Source organism: Hibiscus syriacus, unplaced genomic scaffold, assembly GCF_006381635.1.
Source record: "Hibiscus syriacus cultivar Baekdansim isolate YM2019G1 unplaced genomic scaffold, ASM638163v2 tig00110733_pilon, whole genome shotgun sequence".
In the NCBI taxonomy this organism is placed as follows: domain Eukaryota; kingdom Viridiplantae; phylum Streptophyta; class Magnoliopsida; order Malvales; family Malvaceae; genus Hibiscus; species Hibiscus syriacus.
In genome coordinates, this window is record NW_024062845.1 from 3648005 (window position 1) to 3666612 (window position 18608).

Genomic DNA, 18608 nt, shown 5'->3' on the forward strand with positions numbered 1-18608 from the left:
CAGATTATGCTTAATCAGTTGCAATCTCATACACATTAATGTTTCTCAAAAGGGTTTTGTTCATAGACTAAACTTTTGGATTTTATGCAGTACTATCAATACAGAAAGGTTAGATAATCAAATAGAAGTTTGTCTGATGCCATAAATTATTTGCTGGAGTATTATTGTTGGAGATTAGTTGAAACACCAACTCAAATACCGGCGTTTCTAAACGGATTAGGCCAATCTGTGACCTTTTAGTTGAAACATTCTACCCATTAATCGAACTAACCATATATTGATGATTTAGACAATTAAATTCAGTTGCTTAATTTTCATAAACAATGAGAGGCAAATTATTGGGGGGAAATGAACGGGTGAACTGAGACAAATATCATCTACAATATATATATATATAGTAGTTAGTTGAGACGAGTGAGTCGCCAACTCCCACTTGCTTTCCAAAAAGAGAAGAAAATGTGAAAACTGAGGCGTTAACAAATAAATGCTTGTGTAAAAAGGGTCATAGGCAAGGATTACTATTATCTTTCTCTTATTTTTCTTCTTTAGAACTCAGGGTGAGTGAAGAAAACTGTCCAGTATCGGACATTTGACATCGAGGGGTGTGATCCCTAACCGTACATGTCCTCCAATTATATCTTCCAAATAGTCCACACTAACAATCCCAAAGAGAGATTTTTCTCCTTATTGTAAAGGTGACTGTTTTATAGAGTGAGTGAACTTAGAGTAACTCATAAAAGAGAAAGAATCACTGGTCAAAAGCCAAAAGATTTTATCTTTTCGTTCCTGTATTTTTGGGTACCTAGTTCATCTTCCTCAGAACCCTTCTGGTCTTCCATTGTTTTTTAGAGCCTAACTGGTAAAGTTCTCTACTTTATTTCAGTTTCTGTCTCTTGTATCAGCAGTATTTTTTTCTTTTCGTTACTTATTCCGTGACAATATTTTCTTGGTGATGGGATTTCAAGGCTGTGGAAAAAGTAAAATGCTGAGATCTAGAGAGATATCAAGGCACAAGCGTTCGAAGAGGTGACTCGTCAAAATCTTGTTACTTTGCAATCACCATTGTTGTACATTAATGTCAAGATCTAACCGGAAGGAGTTTTGAGATGGTGTTTACTTAAGAACTTTTAGCATTTACTGGTACTCATGTATTTGTACCTTTGTACTCTCTATGTTTGAATTATTATCCTTCTCATCCGGAGGTACACAAAGCTGATCCACGTTTAATCCGTCTTATACTATATCTTATTCAATATTGATCTCGCATTATTTTTTTCCACCTACAAATTACTAACAACTGAAATGAAAAACTTGAACCTGAAGAGGCATTTGCCTATTCTTCTCTTTGAGTTTGGCTCCATGCCCCTTCTCGAGATTGAGTTGGTCATAGTCGTTAATATTTTCGTAGTCCGTAGTTTATTGAAAGAAGTTTTGGAAGTTTATGGAACTTCTTGAAATTTGGCTTGTCAAACTTTTATTTTATTTGCATAAGTTTTGTTACGAGTTGATTATTCTTCTTCCGTTTGTTTTTACTTTTTTCATTCTTTCGGATTTATTTTGCAACGTCGGTGATTAATAAGTCAATCCTACGTTACTTCACGTAATCGGGGATCCTTGTTTAGATTGTTTTATGGAAAGATAGTTAAATGAACCACTGGTACAGGGTGAGGAATTACGCCCATGGTTTTCTTGCTTATAATAAGTGACACAAGTTGTCTTTTTGCTTGAGTTTTGGCAATCACTCATGAAAGGCTGCCAATTGCAATGACATTCTTCAAATCTTGCCTTTTACAAATTTTATCTATTGATTCTTGGCATTTAATTTTGTCACACGACAGCTTTCTTGGTGAGAGAAGAGTTGAGGAAGAGGGCTTGAGTAGTTCTCTTTGAATCACCGAGTTGTATGAAGCATTTGAAGGACTCTGTCAAAACCAAGAAGCAACAACAGTCTCCCACTGGAGCACTGAGGTCCAAAGCTCCTTGAAACAAGAGCTGTGGAACTTAACCTTTTTCTTTTTATCGTTTTAATCATATTTGGATATCACATTGGTTTTGAATTATATTTTGTGAGGTCTTTAATGGCCCAAGATTATGCAACTGCTCACAAATTGCAAAGTGTTGCTAATGTGACTTTTTTCTTTCTAAAACTGCTTTGTGCAGATTGAGAGCATGAGAGAAGATTGCAAGATCAAGTTGAGGTTTGTCATGCATTAAAAATTACATTGGGTTATAGAACTTGGTCCCATTATGATGCAGCGGTGTCGATAACAAAGGTTGCTCCTTTAGTTCTAAGAAAATAGGAGTTAAATCCTTATTTTCCTCCTCTTGGTAGCTTCTGGTCTTGATGGACGATTAAATTCTCGTTTCTGTCAAATTTTTACATTAGCATTTACTTTCTTGATCTACTTTTAGCCCCATTATATATTCTTCATGTCTGCCTCTTGAAAGTGACTGCTTTTCTGCATCCTGGTACGGTGTTAGTCAAGGAAACTGTTGTATTAGAGTTGGAAGTTGTATATTTGGAACACTACCTTATCTCCTTGTTTAGGAAAGCATTTGAGCAACAAGTGCCTTCTTTACCCCCTCTAAAAGGGATGATAGGTTTAAAACTCCAGTATATACACCAAAAACGAGAATTTCAAAAGTTCCCAGACCTGATAAAGAGTCCAAAGTTGAAAATTCAGCTGTACTCTCTGGTAACCATGAAAATTGGTGGGAGGAGGAGGAGCCTAATGGAACTGGAGAAGAGAAACTATTGGATTCTAGTGTTCATTGTTGTCAGTCCTCTCTGTCACAGACAGCAATATTTTTAGGTAGGACTTCTCCAGATGAGACTTTATTCGAAACCGTAGGCTCCTGCCATTCACAGCCTTTCTCCATGGAGGTAAATTATCTTCTCAGAAAATTTGATCATCTTTTCTTGTTCTAACTTTTGCTTGGTTCTCTACAGTATGCTCAGAATGCATCGAATAATCAGTCTGGCAGATCACCTTAGCACTCGCATTTCCGATCATGTTCCCGAGACACCGAACAAGCTTTCCGAGGATATAACCAAGTGCATGTAGATATATATTGCAAGCTTGCAGACCCACCTTTGGTCCAAAACAGCTTTTCATTTCCCTATTCACCAATGTCATCAGCCAATGCCTTTTCCCCACAGGATCATCAACAGTTGTGGAGTCCAGGATTCAGAAATAATTCATCTTTCGATGTACGGTTAGATAACATTGTCCACTTGGAAGGACTTAAAGAGTTCAGTGGACCATTTAGCTCAATGGTTGAAGTGCCATGGATTTTCAGAGATAATCAAAAACTGGGTGATGTGGAACTCCTTCTATAGAGTTTCAATTGGGCTGTTCTGAAATGAATTTGTGACAACTAAAACTGTTTCTAATGATTTAAGGATGATATAAGAAACATTAGATATGTGACCCCCTTGTATCTTTTTATGTTTTTTTTCCTCAAAATTATAATGTTATAGGTCTTTCATCTGTCAACTGGAAGAAGTCGATCCTGGGAAGCTGAAACATTGAAGAGAAGCTAGCATTCTGGATAATCATACACAATTAATTGCTGATGCATATAAGTGTTCTCATCAATGAAAACACTTATGTTATAACGTCGGTCGCCAATTCAACGTGATAGATTATATATTCAGTCTTTCTTCCATCCATAATAGGCATATCTGGCTTATAGTATTTCACAAAACAAAGTGAAGAGACTTGGTAAGGATAAACCATCTCATTGTCGCCTGTCTTGAATGATGAAACGAAATCGGCATGCATTATCTTATACTCTTGAACACATACAGGCTATAGAAGATAAGCACTGCAGAGGTTTCAATGAATATTTTCTCACACTCTATTGATAGAGATTCTATGTAGTTATATACAAGAATGAGATAAATTAATTTAGGAAATACATAATGCTAGAATTGTGCTAGAGATTACAGTGGACATGTGTACAATACAAGGATAGAATCAATTACACGTATGGAATTTGTGACCAAATGTTTGTCATGATTTTAGGTTGAACGTGCTCTGGTTTGATTGAGCAGAATCCACGCTTGTTTCCTTTATACGTCCCCATAAGATTGGGCTTCCATCGGCAAGACCAATCTTGGTACGTAGCAATTATGTACGCTGTTTTGATAGTGGATTGGTGAGGAGGTCAGCTAACTGATCTTGAGTGTGAACATGTCTAACTTGAAGGCTTCCTTTTTTTAACTAAGTCACGCACAAAGTGAAGGTCAATTTGAATGTGTTTCATGCGTGAATGATTGACTGGGTTAAAACTTAGATGTGTGGCTCCAATGTTGTCACATAACATATGAGGAGAGTCTTTGAGTGGAAGGTGAAGTTCTTTAAAAAGGGTAAACAACCACATTGTCTCAGAAACCGCATTTGCTAGGGCCCCGTATTCAGCCTCAGTTGAGGATCTTGCTACTGCACGTTATTTCTTGGAGGTCCATGAAATTGGATTTGGACCCAAGAAACTTATGTAAGTAGAGGTTGACGTGCGGTCATCCATATTTCTAGCTCAATCGGCATTGGAGTATGTCCTTAGAACAGAAGGTCCAGCTTTGTGGATCTGAATACCATAAAAAATGGTTTGTTTAAGTAGAGAAGGAGCTGCTTTGTTGTTGTCCAGTGATTTACAGTGGGCTTGTGCATAAATTGAGATAGTTTGTTGACTCCAAAAGAGATATTTGGACGTGTCAAGGAAAAATATTGAAGACTACCAATTATTCGACGAAACTCAGAGTTGTCTACAACAGTCATGCCATCAATCAGTTGTAGAGGTTGGGTGGTGGAAAAAGGGGTTGAGACATATTTCACACCACTCATACTTGTAGTGTCTAAAAGCTCACGGATGTATTTATGTTGGGAGAGAAATAATCCTGATCTTGTAGGAATGACTTCAATCCCCAAGAAAAATGAAGGGGCCCATATCCTTAAGAGAAAACATGTCACCCAACTGTTTAATGATGGAGGTCACAAAGGATGAATTATTTCCTGTGATGATAAGATCATCAACATACACCACAAGGTAGCAAAGAGTGGAGTCGTGGCTGTATATGAAGAGAGAAGAGTCTGCCTTGGAGTTTCGAAATCCCAGTTGAAGAATTACAGTTTTGAGGGTAGTGTACCAAGCTCGTGGTGCTTGTTTGAGCCTATAGATAGCCTTGTTTAGTCTGTACAAATGATGGGGTTTGGACAGAGCTTTGAATCCCGGAGGTTGTCCCATAAAAACAGTTTCAGTTAAGGCACTATTTAGAAAGGCATTATTAACGTCCTTTTGCCTTAGAACCCATCCATTCATCACTGCAATAGATAATACGACTCTAATAGTGGCTGGTTTAACTGAAGGACTAAAGGTCTCTCTATAATCAACACCAAGACGTTGATTGTAGCCCTTAGCCATGAGTCTGACTTTAAATTTATCAACAGAACCATCAACCTTCTGTTTTACCCGAAATATCCACTTACACCCCACGGGTTTACATTTTGAAGTGGGTAAAACTAAATCCCAAGTCCTATGTTTCATCAAGGTAGTGATCTCTGTGGACATGGCCTCACGCCAGTGAGGTTGAGAGATGGCTTAGCTCACACTTGTTGGTTCAATGGTTTGAGGGAGGGAATGTTTTGACACGGTGTGGATTTGTTTAGGTTTAAAATTTTGGTTCATTGATCTTGTGGTCATGATGTGAGTGCGTTGAGGTGGAGGGTTTGTTGGGTTATGGTTTGTGAGATTCGGATTTGGGAGAGGATTAGCTGTAGGGAAATTTTGGTGAGGTGAAGGGGATGTTGTAAAATCTAGTAAAGACCCAGTCCGATTGTCAGCTGGTGATGTATTTGGATGGGTGGGGTTGTTATCTACAGCTTGCAAGGACTCAGAAATGAAAGAAGCATAGGGTGCAAAAATACCTGGGGAGGACGCAACAATGGCAGGTGAACCTTCCGGAGGCAGCGAGGGTGTCGATGTGTTGAACACCGTTGAGGAGGGCATTGCAGTCGGCTGGGCACCGAAGTGAAGCGAGAGCAGTTTATGAGGGTCTTGAAGGTTCGGGTTGATCTTGGAAGGGACGGGGGAAGATTGGCTGAAGTGAGTTCGATTTTCATCGAATAACACGTGACGAGAGATGAAGAACTTTTTTGTTTCAGGCTCAAAACACTTGTAGCCATTTTGAGTTAGTGAATATCCGAGAAAGATACATTCTTTGGATTTTGGTTGCATTTTGTTTGAGTTATAGGCTCTTGTGAGAGGATAACAAATACACCCAAATTTTTTAAATTTTAAATAATTGGTTGATTGACCAAAAAGAGCTTCAAAAGGTGATTTATTTTGTAGGAGATACGTGGGTTGTCGGTTTATGAGATAAAAGGCTGTTTGAAAAGCATGGGGCCAATATGAAAAATCAAGATTTGCATCATAGAGGAGGGTAAGGCCCGTTTCAACTAGATGATGGTGACGACGTTCAGAGACACCATTTTGTCGTGGAGTGTGAGGGGCAGTGGTGAGATGAGTTATACCATGAAGTAAGAGGTATGATGATATAGTCACGTCTACACCAGATCCGGAGGTCATGCCACACGGTCCCATTACTAGGTCAAGGACCAAACAATTCAGGGAAGTTCTCTTAACTAAGTGTCTTGAAGCTTTTGATTCATTTGATAACTTAACACTCTCTTATGTTATGTTATATAATGTTTTAATAGCTAAAGAATAACTTAGTATGAACACATCTTACACATTGTTATTTTTAATATGTTAAGCATGTTAGGATAGTTTTATTATCATATTAAGCATGATTATTATATATACATCAAGGCAGCATACTTATAATGCATTTCATTAGTTTATTTGCATTCATATTAACTCTTAGGCTTTATACATTATCTTACACATATTATGAGATGATGTACTTAGCTCATGACCATCATACCTAGCTCACATTACCATAAACAAACATGGCAGCAAGGTATTTAGCTCGTTTTAGCTCAATATCATGAACTTACCTTGTTTCCTTGCACATATAGGTACAATGGAGTGTGATGCACGTTGAGGTAGCTTGGTGAATGATTTGGACGTCATATATAGCTCACAAACAGCTCACAAAGTACAAGGCAGCTCATGGAATGCTAAGGGAAGCTCGATTCAGCTGGAGAAGCTTCATGCTAGCTAAACTTAGCTAGTTGGACTATTTGAAGTTGAGTTGCTAAAAGTGATGACAAAGGTAGCTGAATGTAGCTGAACATGCTGTTATGGAGCTCAAAAGGACTCGGCTAGGAAGATCATTCACAAACAGCCCCATGCTTGCTAGCTAGCTCAACACTCAAGCTAGCTTGGAGGAGACACATGCACGCCTAAGAAGAAGCACATGACCAGCCATCATCCAATGCACATGGGTGCACCACAAGGCTTCCTAGAACACCCATGTGCCATGCATATGACCAGCTCCCATGTGCCTTGCATGTGAACTCATTTAGGCACCAAGATGAAGAGCCCTCTCCCTATTCGGCCAAGCATCATCTTCCATCCAAATTGGCTCCAACTTGAGGAGACACAAGAACTATTCGGCCAAGGATCATTTCCCTCCATCTAGGGCCGAACCATCCTCTCTTTTAGCATTTAAATTATGTCTTTATAGGGAGATACATAGGCTGGCCGAATCATCTTGTATTTATTCGGCCATGTCTCTCCATTTCCTATAAATAGGAAAACATTCCATCATTTGTAACTACACCTTTTTATTCAATTAAAGTGATATTATTCTCTTCTTAATTCCTGGTGACTTTTTATCGACTTATCAAGTATTTTATACTTGTGGCGTCAACCCCTTCCTTTCATCTTGATACTTCTGGTTCCTAGTTCATATAACTAGTGGGTCAAAGTACTTAACACCATCCCTTGAAGAAACAATATAAAGATTGGGTCTCTGCTCTATATAGCATTGGTTCTTCTTTGAGATTTCTTCAAGATACTATCCTCACAACCATCCTTTTATTTCATCACCATAACCATAGCCTTATCAACTATCTTCCGCTTCCATTACTCATTATTTAAATAGCCTACCAATTCACCCATACGTCTACCACCCTTAACCATTCTATTTTGAGCCATTCACTTTGCAGGTTGTTTTGCTTCCTTCCTAGATCCACAATCATTTGAAAAGGTACAAGTACCTTACATCAAGCGGTAATCAGAGCTTTGGTGGAAGAAGCAACGTGCAACAACAACAAAAAGAAAAAAACAAAAAGAAGTGCAAAAGTGAAGTGCAAAGTCAAAAAAAAAATCAGCAAAGAAAATTGAAGGACTCAAAAGTCAAAGCACTCAAAAAGAAGAAAAAAAGCAAAGAAAAGAAAGAAAAGTTGGAAGCACTCATCAACAATTCTCATCACCAAGCATTTTCAAGTAAGCCTTTAAAATTGATTGTGGTGATAGAAGGTTGTGAAGTGACTTGTGTAAGTAACCCTTTCATTCTCTTCTTTCTAATTTCTAAGCCACCTTTTCAATTATATTTGCTTTCCATTCCTACTAACCATTTGCAGCCGACGCCAAACAAGTGAAATTACTCGATATAGTCTTGAGTAAAAGTTCATTAGAACTTGAGACAAGAGAATTGAGGGAAAAAGGCTGGAGCGTGTGTGAGATCAGAAGAGGACAAGTAAAAAGCCATTAAAGTCCTAGAGTGCAAACACGAGCGGATTGAGTGACATCAAGTTTTCTTCGAGTGACTCGAGAGGCTTTGTGAGAGTATATTCTGGTAAGGTCCTACACATATTTCAATTTTTCCTTATTTGCTAACATGTCTTTTCCATCCAACATTTTTGTAGTCAAAAGGACTTTGAACATTCAAAGTCAAGATGATGAACAAAGAGAAAACATCTTCCATACCAAATGTCACGTGGGAGATAAAATTTGTGTGGTGATCATTGATGGAGGAAGTTGTACCAATGTAGCAAGTACTCACATGGTGGAAAAGTTGGGTTTCAAGACTTCCAAACATCCTCATCCTTACAAACTCCAATGGATCAACGATGTGGGAGAAGCCAAGGTAACCAAGCAAGTGATTGTACCTTTCTCAATTGGAAGATACAATGATGAAGTCCTTTGTGACGTGGTGCCCATGAGTGCAAGTCACCTTATACTAGGACGTCCTTGGCAATATGATAAGAAAGCCACCCATGACGGATTCTCTAACAAGTACTCATTCCAACATCAGGGAAAGAAAATCATATTGGCACCTTTGTTACCAAGCCAAGTTCAGGAATGTCAAGTGACCCTCAAATCACGCATAGAAGAATGGGAGAAAGAAAAGAAGGCCAAAGAAATCCATACTCCAAAGATGAATATCTATGCCAGCAGAGGAGATATTCAGAAACATTTATCAACTAAGAAAGCTCTACTTATACTTATGTATAAGGAAAGTTTTCTTCTTACTAACCCTCCTAAAGGTTTGCCTTCTTCTATTTCTAATCTTTTGCAGGAATTTGAGGATATGTTTCCTGAGGAAATTCCCGATGGATTGCCACCGATTAGAGGAATTGAACATCAAATTGATTTCATTCCTGGAGCCACCATTCCTAATAGACCAGCATATAGGAGCAATCCTGAAGAAACAAAGGAATTGCAAAGACAAGTCAAAGAACTCCTAAACAAAGGTTACATTCGAGAAAGCTTAAGTCCATGTGCTGTCCCCGTTTTGTTGGTACCAAAGAAAGATGGAACTTGGAGAATGTGCGTGGATTGTAGAGCAGTGAATCAAATCACTATCAAATATAGGCACCCTATACCTCGGTTGGATGATATACTTGATGAACTTAGCGGGGCCAATATCTTCTCCAAAATTGATTTGAAGAGTGGCTACCACCAGATAAGAATGAAGGAAGGTGATGAGTGGAAAACTGCGTTCAAGACCAAACAAGGTTTGTATGAATGGTTAGTCATGCCTTTTGGCTTGACTAATGCCCCTAGTACCTTTATGCGTTTAATGAATCATGTCCTTCGGCCTTATATTGGTAAGTTTTGTGTTGTTTACTTTGATGATATCTTGATATACAGTAAGTCATTGAAAGATCATGTTGAACACTTACGATCTATTCTTAGCACTTTGAGAGAAGAGCATTTATATGCTAATCTCAAGAAGTGTGATTTTTGTACTAATCAAGTTACTTTCTTAGGCTTTATTGTAAGTTCACAGGGATTATCAGTGGATCCAGAGAAGATTAAGGCAATACAAGAATGGCCAAAACCGGTTAATGTCAGTCAAGTTCGAAGTTTCCATGGATTAGCCAGTTTTTACAGAAGGTTTGTACCAAACTTTAGTTCCATTGCTGCACCCTTAACAGGGATTATTAAGAAGAATTCAAACTTCTCTTGGGGCAATGAATAAGACAAATCTTTCAACGAACTCAAAGATTGTTTGACAAAGGCCCCATTACTAGTCTTGCCAAACTTTGAGAAAACATTTGAAGTTGAATGTGATGCTTCCAGAATTGGAATTGGTGATGTTTTAAGTCAAGAAGGAAAACACATTGCCTATTTTAGTGAAAAACTAAATGGTGCAACTCTGAACTATCCAACATATGACAAAGAGATGTATGCACTCATTCGAGCATTGGAAACTTGGCAGCACTATTTATTGCCAAAGGAATTCGTGATACACACTGACCATGAAGCATTAAAGCATATCAAAGGACAACACAAACTCAACAAGAGACATGCCAAATGGGTTGAATTTCTTGAGTCTTTTCCCTATGTCATCCACTATAAGAGAGGAAAGGATAATGTCGTGGCAGATGCTCTTTCACGCAGGTATGTCTTACTTAACACTTTGGATTCCAAACTTCTTGGTTTTTCATTCATTAAGGAACATTATGCTACTGATTTGGACTTTGGAGAAAGGTATAAGTTATGTGAACCAGGTGCTCATGATAAGTATTATCAGTATGATGGATATCTTTTCAAAGAAGGACGATTATGTATTCCACAAGGTTCCATAAGAGAAGTGTTAACCAAAGAAGCACATGAAGGAGGACTCATGGGACACTTTGGAGTTGAAAAGACTCTTAGCATTCTGAAAGAACACCTCTTTTGGCCAAAGATGAAAAGGTATGTTGAAAAGGTATGTGAAAGGTGTTTAGTATGTAAAAGGGCAAAATCAAGAGTCATGCCTCATGGATTATACATGCCTTTGCCAATACCAACCATGCCATGGATAGATATTTCAATGGACTTTGTTTTAGGTTTACCAAAAACAAAGAGTGGAAAGGATTCAATATTTGTGGTGGTTGATCGATTCTCCAAAATGGCTCACTTTATACCATGTCACAAGACTGATGATGCTATTCTTGTTGCCAACTTATTCTTCCGAGAAGTGGTAAGGTTACATGGACTTCCTCGAACCATTGTGTCAGATAGAGACGTTAAGTTCCTAAGTCATTTTTGGAGGACTTTGTGGAGTAAAATAGGCACAAAACTACTATTCTCTACTACATGTCATCCTCAAACGGATGGTCAAACTGAAGTAGTTAATAGAGTTTTATCAACGCTACTACGATCCATCATCAAGAAAAATATTAAGACATGGGAAGAATGCCTACCACACGTGGAATTTGCATACAACCGAACCATTCACTCGGCAACTAAACATTCTCCATTTGAGGTAGTGTATGGTTTCAATCCTTTAACTCCTTTGGACTTACTTCCTTTACCTTATGATCAGATAGTGAACAAAGATGGAAAGAACAAAGCAGAATTTGTTAAAAGACTCCATCAACAAGTCAAGGACAATATTGAGAGAAGAACAAGACAATATGAACAACAAGCAAACAAAGGAAGGAAGAAGGTAACTTTTGACGTAGGAGATTGGGTTTGGGTACACTTTAGGAAGGAAAGATTCCCAAACCAAAGGAAGTCTAAACTACTACCCCGAGGAGATGGTCCATTTCAGATTATAGAAAAGATCAACGACAATGCCTATAAAATTGAATTGCCCAGTGAGTTTGGTGGCGTCAGTGCTTCATTCAACATCACTGACTTATCTCCCTTTGAGGATGGACACGATTTGGGGACAAATCGCTTAAAAGAAGGGGGGATGATATAGTCACGTCTACACCAGATCCGGAGGTCATGCCACACGGTCCCATTACTAGGTCAAGGGCCAAACAATTCAGGGAAGTTCTCTTAACTAAGTGTCTTGAAGCTTTTGATTCATTTGATAACTTAACACTCTCTTATGTTATGTTATATAATGTTTTAATAGCTAAAGAATAACTTAGTATGAACACATCTTACACATTGTTATTTTTAATATGTTAAGCATGTTAGGATAGTTTTATTATCATATTAAGCATGATTATTATATATACATCAAGGCAGCATACTTATAATGCATTTCATTAGTTTATTTGCATTCATATTAACTCTTAGGCTTTATACATTATCTTACACATATTATGAGATGATGTACTTAGCTCATGACCATCATACCTAGCTCACATTACCATAAACAAACATGGCAGCAAGGTATTTAGCTCGTTTTAGCTCAATATCATGAACTTACCTTGTTTCCTTGCACATATAGGTACAATGGAGTGTGATGCACGTTGAGGTAGCTTGGTGAATGATTTGGACGTCATATATAGCTCACAAACAGCTCACAAAGTACAAGGCAGCTCATGGAATGCTAAGGGAAGCTCGATTCAGCTGGAGAAGCTTCAGGCTAGCTAAACTTAGCTAGTTGGACTATTTGAAGCTGAGTTGCTAAAAGTGATGACAAAGGTAGCTGAATGTAGCTGAACATGCTGTTATGGAGCTCAAAAGGACTCGGCTAGGAAGATCATTCACAAACAGCCCCATGCTTGCTAGCTAGCTCAACACTCAAGCTAGCTTGGAGGAGACACATGCACGCCTAAGAAGAAGCACATGACCAGCCATCATCCAATGCACATGGGTGCACCACAAGGCTTCCTAGAACACCCATGTGCCGTGCATATGACCAGCCCCCATGTGCCTTGCATGTGAACTCATTTAGGCGCCAAGATGAAGAGCCCTCTCCCTATTCGGCCAAGCATCATCTTCCATCCAAATTGGCGCCAACTTGAGGAGACACAAGAACTATTCGGCCAAGGATCATTTCCCTCCATCTAGGGCCGAACCATCCTCTCTTTTAGCATTTAAATTATGTCTTTATAGGGAGATACATAGGCTGGCCAAATCATCTTGTATTTATTCAGCCATGTCTCTCCATTTCCTATAAATAGGAAAACATTCCATCATTTGTAACTACACCTTTTTATTCAATTAAAGTGAGATTATTCTCTTCTTAAGTCCTGATGACTTTTTATCGACTTATCAAGTATTTTATACTTGTGGCGTCAACCCCTTCCTTTCATCTTGATACTTCTGGTTCCTAGTTCATATAACTAGTGGGTCAAAGTACTTAACACCATCCCTTGAAGAAACAATATAAAGATTGGGTCTCTGCTCTATATAGCATTGGTTCTTCTTTGAGATTTCTTCAAGATACTATCCTCACAACCATCCTTTTATTTCATCACCATAACCATAGCCTTATCAACTATCTTCCGCTTCCATTACTCATTATTTAAATAGCCTACCAATTCACCCATACGTCTACCACCCTTAACCATTCTATTTTGAGCCATTCACTTTGCAGGTTGTTTTGCTTCCTTCCTAGATCCACAATCATTTGAAAAGGTACAAGTACCTTACATCATATGATTTTAAAGTAATAAACTCACCTCCATTATCTGAAAATATTGTTTTGATGGATTTTTGAAAGCGAGTTTCAACAAATTTTTTGAAGTGCGAAAAAATTGAAGAAACATCATATTTGGTGGTCATGGGATAAAACCATATATATTTTGTATAATGATCAACAAAAATAAGATAATATTGTGATCCATCAATCCCAATATAACTGGCGGGTCCCCACACATCCGTGTAAATAAGTTCAAGAGGTTCATGACTTTGGAGACTTGTGACACAAAAAAGTTATTGATATGCTTTATTAATAGAACATGAATGACATAATGAAGATTGGAAACATAAAGAGTATCACCTAATGTAAATGTTCGATGCGGAGAGTGTAAAGACAAAGAACCAATATGTGAGACGGCCAAACCTGAATCATCACCGAGAAATAATTCGGCGGTTCCATCATATTCAGAATGAATAGATAAATTGGAAAGATCACTTGTGATATTATGAGAAGCGGTTGAATCAAGTAGCCAATTTTTATCTTTTCCCGTACAATTGATAGAGACATTCTGATAATGAAACTGAGGGCATGCCTTGGCAGTATGGCCTAACTGATCACACAGTTGGCACTTGGGTTGATAGCGCCGGTTAGAGTGATTTGGCTTACCATCACTTGTATTGGGGCGACGTCCATCATGTTGGGCTCCATTTGAGTACCGGTTTGGACTGGAGCCTTGAGGCTCACGGGAATGGTCATTGTGTTTAGAGAAACGCTGATGACTTCCCCCATTTGCCGATGTTTTCATCTTCGTAAAATTGGCAGACACAACTAAGTTTTGCGTTGCAGTTTGCAAGTGCCTCTAATAAGCCTTGTGACCAACCAGTAGGTCATGCAGCTCCTCAAAAGTCAGAGATAACTTGCGGGTACGAATCGGCGTTGCAATCTCCCAAAAATATGGACCTAATCCATTTAATACATAAAGTGTTAGGTCATCATCCGAAATTGAATAATCTATGATGGCTAATTCATCGGCTACAATCTTAATAGCATGGAGATATTCGGTGATGGTCCTATTTCCACGCTAGATTAAGGTAAGTTCCTCCTTTAACTGCATTGCACAAGTTCGAGATCGGCTAGCATAAAGATGAGTGAGCCTTTTCTAAGCTTCATAGGAGGATTTTACGGTAGCAATGAGTGGTGTGATAGACGGAGAGGTAGAGGATAAAATCGCACTCAGGATAAGCTTATCCTGTCGGACCCAGTGGGTCTTGCGCAGTTCTTCAGTCGGGGTGCCATCTGATGAGGGACACCAAAAGGTGCCTTCAACATATTTGAGAAGATCATAACCAATAAGAAGTGCTTCAAATTGAGCAAGCCATTGAGGAAAAGTGGAGGGAGTCAAATTTTCATTGATTCGGGCAGTGATGTTGAGAGCGATAAGGGGTTTTTCGGATGTGAAAGGGGGTTGGGTGTTGAGATTAAAATTAGGAGTTTGATCGGAGGAAGACATTGTAGTTACTTGGATCGGTGGCTCGGTGGAGATCGGCTCTTCTGATACCATATAGAAGATAAGCACTGCAGAGGTTTCAATGAATATTTTCTCACACTCTATTGATAGAGATTCTATGTAGTTATATACAAGAATGAGAGAAATTAATTTAGGAAATACATAAATGATAATGCTAGAATTGTGCTAGAGATTACAGTTGACATGTATACAATACAAGGATAGAATCAGTTACACGTATGGAATTTATGACCAAATATTTGTCATGATTTTAGGCTGAACGTGCTCTGGTTTGATTGAGCAGAATCCACGCTTGTTTCCTTTATACAGGCTGCATATAACATTGGAGGTCACACCATCAGTGCAGATACCATACAGTGTTCCATCCTTGGATGTCGTATGTCTAGTCCGGGACAGGTAGATCTCAAGCCTCGTCTGTCTCGTTATCAGTTTCGATTCTTTAATTACTTAAGATTGTTAAAGACCTTGTTCTGACAAGATGATAATTCATATAAGATGTATCAAGCATCTAATTCTAGTTTTAATATTCACTGTGTGTTTGATTTGTGTAGTGGCTCGGTTTTTACTTTCTTCAAGGGCAAAATGTAAATCAGGAGACAAAAAGCAGGCATATGCAATTGAACAATCAGAACCCCTTTACTCTTTGCACTCGTTCAGGAAACCATTCGGATCCCGCTGTACTATATTTTCTTTGATCTGTGTTTTTTCTTTACTATTAGCAGTTAGCACCAAGGGTACGACAAGAACCAGTCGAAAACAATTTAATTTCCATGCTACATTTCTTCATTTCTTTAGATATGTGCCTATGCATCGAAGAGGGTATTTCAAGAACTGGATACCGCAAAAGAAGAGTACATCCGGGCTGCGTTCGGTGTCTGCGACAAGAAAATTCTGTTACCAAAGATTGTAGAGTCATGGTCTCACGGAAATGTTCCAACAGTTATTGCCAAAATCACTTCGTTGCAGTATCAGAAAATGTCAGCAAGGGAAATCACGCAAGAGCATTGAATGGATTCCTCATAATTTTACCTTTAGGTATCTTATATCTAAAAAATTAGTAAGATGATCGAGTGCATGCATCAAGGCATGGTTCTTGAGCCTGAAGATGCACTTTGAAAGCATTTTCATTTTGGAATATTTCAAGTCTTAATTTGTAAAAAGAGTAGAAACCAAAAGGAATACAATTAGATATGGCAATGTGGCTCATCATTTGTGACATAATTGTTAGTGTGCATAGTGGTTCGTATATATTTGTTAATTGTTATTCGAGTTGCAAAGCAGAAGGAAACGGTTCTACTTAGAAAGAAAACACTCATCTTGTCCTAACCAATATGCAGGATCTACCAAATGGTAAGCCTCTGAACCAACTACTCGCTCAAACTGGCCTCTCAAGTACTTGAACCCACCGGCGTCCGAACCGTTTTGCGGTAAAAACCCGGCTCCATACAAGACCATCTGCATCATTTCAAGCACCCATTTCTCCTCCTGACCAACTTCCAACCTTCTGGCAAAGCCTACCTTTCCCCATTGCAATACGTTAGCCACCTGTGTTAGAGTATGCCCAAAGACCAATCATATGATGATTGTAATAATACTTTTATTTACCGATTTTATTGAATAAAGGCATTGCCGCTATTATTTTCATTTATATATATGTGTTTAACATAAACTGAAAGATAATAAAGTCTATATAATGACATAATTGTTATTATTAAAAGATCCCTAGTCAAGTATTATTATGGGCATGGACAGTAATAATACGCTTAAGACTAACATGTTATTGATTGATGACAATGAGTTGTTATTGACATAGAGATGTCAGAATTGATACATGATTATATTGTTAGAGAACAATGTATTGAATTGACCGACCATGAGCATATGTCTTGGATTATTATGTGACAGTCATAACATTGCTCATGGTGATGACTATATGTATGATTCTCAGACTTGAGATCAATACTATCCCAACATATATTGTTGTATGTTTTGATGCAGCTAAACAAGCTCCGTAACTGGTTGCTCTATAAAGATTGTTATTGAATATATCTCAATATATGTAGTGGGTGTGTATGATTAAGATAGAATTTGTCCTTCCTACATAATAGAAAATATATCACAGGCCACTTGATTGAGTAAGACTAGAAACGCATGGTCATGCTCGAATAAGTTGATATGAGATATCATAAACTATTCGTTAATTAAAGTCTACTCTAGATATCAAGAAACAATAGATGGGCTATACAAGTGTGACTATTCCAAGACTTGTGTCTATTCTAGATATAAATGACATAAGGATGTAATACATAAAAGAGTAATCACCAAGATGATATGTCGAATCATATTTTCTTGTAACTTAGGTGACAATGATATATTGCTAGATGTCACTCATTGTATGTAATATTAGAATTGTTCTAATAATTACTGCTAACGTTACAAGAACCTACAAGGTCACACCCTAGGATTGAAACAAGCAAAGATGTACAATTGTTGTACGTTACTAAAATATATATCTAGAGTTAATTAAATATATGTTTTAATAATCCTGAATATTTAATTTCAGTTAATTAAATATAGATTTAATTAATTTGAAATAATAAAATCCCTAATATAATTACGGTAACTTGGATATAAGAGGATTATTAAATTCCAATTAATTAAATATATATTTAATTAATTTGAAATAATAAAACCCTAATATGATTAGGGTAACTTGGCTATAAAATGGTGTGTTAGGTCTAGCAGTCATTGTACAACACACACTCAAAACCTTCAGTCGTTTTCTCTCAAAAGAGTTTTGGGAAAACAAAGATTGCTCTCAATCGGGTGAACTGAGTAGAGGCCGAGACATGATTTCGTGGAGGCTTAAGATTCGAACCGATCTACACAACCAATATTCACTGTTGTCCTTGCTGTTTTTCAAGGAACTCACGGTAAGTATTCGCATCTCTTCCTCTCGATTTCAGTTTTTCGTACTTGGATCGTTGGTGAGACCGTCAAATTTTATTTCCGCTGCGTCATGGGGTGCGCCGACGGTCCCAACACTATGTGTGATACCTGAATCAGGGACAGGGTCCAGTACTATGAGGAGAACACCGCCTTTGATTGAACCGGTGAATTCTGTTGTGCCATTGTTTTCTTTCAAACAAAGCTTAACCTTTCTGGAATTTATGGGACAAATGAAGGTGCCAGTGACCAGCGTTGCAGCACCAGGTAGACAGTGGGAAAATATTAATCCGTTGAATGCTCTCAGTGACGCTAAAAGCTCCATAATTTGACTTAATAGATTCCTCAAGTCCATCTATGATTTCATTTATTTGATTCGTCTTCCCTAATAACAGCGTAGCTCCA

The 18608-nt window shown here is 38.1% G+C and overlaps 1 pseudogene; it reads left to right on the forward strand.

Moving 5' to 3' along the window:
* Nucleotides 1–952: 952 nt before the first annotated feature.
* On the forward strand, nt 953–16323 carry LOC120139297 (annotated as a pseudogene).
* The last annotated feature ends 2285 nt before the right edge of the window (nt 16324–18608 follow it).